The following is a 6000-nucleotide window of genomic DNA, read 5'->3' on the forward strand; positions in this document are numbered from 1 at the left end:
GCGACTGTACATATAACATCTTATATTAAACGAGCACTGCTATCTTATGTTTCGGAGAAAGCTTACAAAAGGTACTCCCTTTGTAGAAAGCAGCTAATTCGAGGAGGAAACATTGATCGAATGAAGATGAAAACGATATCATCACCAGGTTTGGACCTTATTCTCGTCGCTAACGATATAATTGTATTTTTCCCTCTTTTGTATGTCAAATTGAGTAGTAAAAGTCGGTAAAGTGATACCAACGTTTTGTTTTGATTAAGACAAATTCTACCTGGTATCAACGTTTTTCACAAATTATATATAACAATTCCAGTGTGTATTTTGATTTCCCTTTTGCAACCTCTTTATATCTCATATTTGCAAGATCAACACTTTATTTCTCATTGGTCATTGGATGAATTAGCTTCCAATTTAAATGGAAAATCAAGGTGATCTCAGTGTCAGCTGCCTGACCCTGTGGTCTCCTTTGGCCAATATACTCACCAATACAATGTGCCCGACCCAGTGATCTCCTTTGGCCAATATACTCACTAATACAATGTGCCCAACCCAGTGATCTCCTTTGACCAATATACTTACTTATACAATGTGCCCGACCCAGTGGTCTCCTTTGGCCATTATACTTGCTAATACAATGTGTATCGACCGAGTGATCTCCTTTGACCAATATACTTACCAATACAATGAGCCCAACCCAGTGATCTCCTTTGGCCAATATACTTACTTATACAATGTTCCCGACCCAGTGGTCTCCTTTGGCCAATATACTTACTAATACAATGTGTAACGACCGAGTGATCACCTTTGGACAATATACTTACTAATACAATGTGTATCGACCGAGCGATCTCCTTTGGACAATATACTTACTAATACAATGTGTATCGATCGAGTGATCTCCTTTGGACAATATTCTTACCAATACAATGTGCCCGACCCAGTGATCTCCATTGGCCATTATGCTTACCAATACAATGTGCCGACACAGCGATCTCCTTTGGCCAATATACTTACTAATACAATGTGTATCGACCGAGTGATCTCCTTTGGACAATATACTTACTAATACAATGTGTATCGATCGAGTGATCTCCTTTGGACAATCTTCTTACCAATACAATGTGCCCGACCCAGTGATCTCCATTGGCCATTATGCTTACCAATACAATGTGCCGACACAGCGATCTCTTTTGGCCAATATACTTACTAATACAATGTGCCCGACACAGTGATCTCCTTTGGCCATTATACTTACTTATACAATGTGCCCGACACAGTGATCTCATTTGGCCATTATACCTACTTATACAATGTGCCCGACCCAGTGGTCTCCTTTGGCCATTATACTTACTAATACAATGTGTATCGACCGAGTGATCTCCTTTGGACAATATACTTACTAATACAATGTGTATCGACCGAGTGATCTCCTTTGGACAATATACTCACTAATACAATGTGTATCGACCGAGTGATCTCCTTTGACCAATATACTTACCAATACAATGTGCCCGACCCAGTGATCTCCTTTGGCCATTATACTTACTAATACAATGTGTATCGACCGAGTGGTCTCCTTTGGACAATATACTTACTAATACAATGTGCCCGACACAGTGATCTCCTTTGGACAATATACTTACTAATACAATGTGCCCGACACAGTGATCTCCTTTGGCCATTATACTTACCTATACAATGTGCCCGACCCAGTGGTCTCCTTTGGCCATTATACTTACTAATACAATGTGTATCGACCGAGTGATCTCCTTAGGACAATATACTCACGAATACAATGTGTATCGACCGAGTGAACTCCGTTGGACAATATACTTACTAATAAAATGTGTATCGACCGAGCGATCTCCTTTGGACAATATACTTACTAATACAATGTGTATCGACCGAGTGAACTCCTTTGGACAATATGCTTACTAATACAATGTGCCCGACACAGTGATCTCCTTTGGACAATATACTAATTAATACAATGTGCCCGACACAGTGATCTCCTTTGGCCATTATACTTACCTATACAATGTGCCCGACCCAGTGGTCTCCTTTGGCCATTATACTTACTAATACAATGTGCCCGACCGAGTGATCTCCTTTGGCCATTATACTTACTAATACAATGTGCCCGACACAGTGATTTCCTTTGGCTATTATACTTACTTATACAATGTGCCCGACCCAGTGGTCTCCTTTGGCCATTATACTTACTAATACAATGTGCCCGACACAGTGATCTCCTTTGGACAATATACTTACTAATACAATGTGTATCGACCGAGTGATCTCCTTTGGCCATTATACTTCCTAATACAATGTGCCCGACACAGTGATTTCCTTTGGCTATTCTACTTACTTATACAATGTGCCCGACCTAGTGGTCTCCTTTGGCCAATATACTTACTAATACAATGTGTATCGACCGCATTGTTAGCCTCTTAACAGGAACAGTTAACGATAAAACATTATTATTCTGTCTGTTTATTTAGTTTTGTTATTCGGAAAATACGTCCAAAAGTCCTGCCTTTGTGAATTGGTTCAAATATTAAATGTAAAAGTGTAAAACATAGCAATGAGCTGTACTTGCTTTAAATCTAACGCCATTGCTCTGTTTATTATTTTCATGAGGATTTCTTATTTCAAATCGAATCTCGTTCATGATATCATATAATAAAACATGTTTTAATATAATATAATATATAAAGAAGCTTATATCAGATATTTTATTTCTTGTACATGACATCGTATGTAACATATAAACTGTATTATATTAAGATATGTTTAAGACTTCTCATTAAAGATCAAAAATACATATATCTATATAAAACTATGTAAGCTATCAGATTAAGTAATTGCGATATCTTCTCGATAATTTAGATTATAATTAAGATTTCATTTAGAATACTGAACTACCTTATTAAGTAGATTGCATATTTCAATTACTTTAAGAAATGCAGCGCCGACAGTGTTCCTTAAATACATGTTATGCTGGTTATCTAAATGCGATGGTGAAGCTAACTTGTGGAGGATCCGTGTGACTCTGACTTTAACCGTGTTATCACTGTCTCGTTACGTTTTTGTAAATTATGATAAATCTGTCTCACGTGTGAGGTACGCTTAGGGAAGAAGTGCTTCCGGTACCCTCTTAGTGGACAGTTTGTCTCTTCAATTATTATCATGTGGTGTTTAAATATCTATCTTTGTAATTTATTAAAATAGATAGGAGTAAGGGAATTTAATTAGAACTCAGTTAGTAGTTTGTGGAAAATGTTTGCCTGTAAGCGAGGCCTCTTATACCGTATGGACTAATTTCTAACGCATTGGTCCGTACTACAAGGAAACGTTTTTTTCGTGCTGTGGTTTGAACTATTTTGAACATGTTGTGAAGAAATAAGGCAAAAGACAAAATAAATGTGCTGATGATGAACTCATGACTAACATTGGAGGAGCACATACTGTGCTACTCTCTCTCCTGAGAAACAGGAAAAACGTATCTCATAAATATGTTAACACGGCGATCGATTACAGAACTTACCCTAAGGTCACTACAGTCAATTCTACATCATCTCATCTCTGTTTTACAAAATGACCATCGAGGAAGACGAACTAAGCTCGCCGATTATGATTTATCATTTCCCTTTGTAATTTACCATTGTTTTATAGTTACATCACTGCCAATTCCGCCTGCAATGTCTTTCTGCCTCACACAAACAGGTTCTTGTCGAGGCCTTGTTTTCCTTCCTCTACAGACATGAAGACATTTTTCAATAGCGACCTTTCCTTTTCACATAAATATCATGCCCCTTGTCAGTTGCCCCCCTACCCGTACAGATGTGATGTCAATTATCAATGTCTGTCCTTCTCCAACATCATGTGGGCTTTTAATTGTGTTCATGGGTTGTATGTTTTCAGGTGTCACTCACTATATACTTACTAGCATAAGCAATTAAGCGAAATGACGTTAAAACACATTTGTAAACGTTACTAGATAAAACGATTAATATGAACATGCAACCATGGATCGGGGGAGAAGTAATCTCCTCACAGATAGAGATAGAACGTGGGGAAAGCTGTCAGTCTTTGTCAAGTGAATGTTTGTCTTAGATTAAAATAACTATAGCTATAGCATGACCATGACGTAACTACTCTTTATTTATTTAAAGATAAAGTATTGACAGAAAACAATTACGGACTTCGTAAATCCCTGGAGGTTTGATTTCGAAAAGGCCATTTAACAATTGCATAATGCATATTTCTCTGTCTCGTGTTATTGACAGGACATACTTTTTGAGATACGTGAGCTATGTCTGATTTCAATCGATTACATGTTGGTTACACACTTGCCTACTAAACAGAAAAAAGCAGCCACCAATTAAATTCATATTTAGAATCCCAGCTATTGTATTTTTGTTCTGCGTGATTTACAGAAGACAGAAGAGACTGACATTCAGTTTATGGATATCTCGCTCCTCAAATAAACCACTATAATGATGTCAATATACCATAACTATCTCTTTGTCATATTAAGATATATTAACTGACCCAATCACACGTCCATCTACATACTAATGTGTGTGTTTGCAGTGATATTGTCACTGTTAAAGCAATTGACAAGAGCGCTCTTTAGGTTAATACTCTGTTCCAGAAACTCATGCTGGTTATTATAGAAAGTTGTCCTGCTCTCGTTATGTTCATTTGTCTTTTACAAACAGCAGTAAAATCGTATAATGATGACAAAGGGGTTTGTGTACCGTTCATTTGCACTCATTTACGCAACGTCTCTCAAAGCACTATGCCAAATTGTTTTTTTGTTCAGAAATTATAAATCCAAAATGTACTCATTACTGTGTCAGAGTGAATTAAAAGTCCTCATAGATAGGGACCGACTAGTCACTAGGAAGCTCAGAACACTTTCCTCATTCTTCTATACATTTGAAATATTAAACATAATTATATCATTCGCTTGAACTATTTCAAACATTGTCTAATTTTCTATTAAATACCAAAGTGTGTGTGTAAACATTATTTCATGTATAAATTGTCTTTTAGCAAATAAATCTTTGTACAAAGACGTATATCAATTGCTATAGTTACAAGCCTCTCACACGAAGGTAATCGACCTTAGCAACTTGACAAAACGTGGCACAGTCGCAAGAAACAACCTTTGCAACAGGTCACGTGACTTTTTTTTAATTTCTTAAATTTATCATTTGTGGTCTCTTTTAAATTGCGAAAAAAAAATCGAGTTAGACAGTATTCGTTAATACGAATAACGAATATCTGTCGAACTTTACTTTGCTGCAAACAAATAAGGTACTCCTCAGATTGAAAGTGATTATGTGAGATTTGACAAAGTTATTTTTTACTTAGCACTCTCACCCAAACATATCGCTTATTAACATTGTAAAATCCCCAAACCGCTTAGACCACCATTTCTTATGTTATCAATTAACTTTGATTTAAAGATATATTAATGTTATGAAGTACTCACCACTCTTTGACTTGATAAAGTCCCTGTCACACTCAATTACTCACGGAAAGTTCCCGTCAAAATTAAGCAAGCTTAGAAACGTTCCTGTCACAGTCGAGCACGCCTCAAAAAGCTTCCGTTTTGATGAAACATAGTCGGAAATATCACTGTTAATATTGAACACACATTGGTTTAAAAAGATGCCTCGAACACGTATTGGCCAAAACACTTAAAATGAAACACTGTTTGGAAAATTTTGTAAACTTAGCAGACATGCTGTATTTAACTAGCATTCGGCGCCATCCCTGTTTCCTTTTCTACTTCCGCCAAGTCAACACTAGTTCCTGTCGACACTACATGTTATTGGTTGGCAGTCTAAGCTGTCTTGAAGTTCCCGTTACTATCTACACGAGACTGTAAAATACTCAACATGCTTGAGTTATATCATGGAAAAAAGTCGTAATACTCAGGTATAATGGACGATTCTGCCACAGGGATTGCCCGTATTATTCACAAAT

At 36.9% G+C, this 6000-nt stretch overlaps 1 protein-coding gene across 1 annotated transcript in view; it reads right to left on the minus strand.

Moving 5' to 3' along the window:
- The window catches only part of LOC110461935 (glycine receptor subunit alphaZ1-like), a 29701-nt gene extending 24111 nt beyond the window's left edge, over nucleotides 1-5590 (minus strand). Inside the window, exon 1 of the mRNA XM_021515677.1 lies at nucleotides 5504-5590. The gene's annotated coding sequence lies outside the window, so the exon portion shown is untranslated. The remainder of the gene's footprint in view (nucleotides 1-5503) is intronic.
- Nucleotides 5591-6000: the final 410 nt, after the last annotated feature.

Source organism: Mizuhopecten yessoensis, unplaced genomic scaffold (assembly GCF_002113885.1).
Source record: "Mizuhopecten yessoensis strain PY_sf001 unplaced genomic scaffold, ASM211388v2 scaffold10711, whole genome shotgun sequence".
Taxonomy (NCBI): domain Eukaryota; kingdom Metazoa; phylum Mollusca; class Bivalvia; order Pectinida; family Pectinidae; genus Mizuhopecten; species Mizuhopecten yessoensis.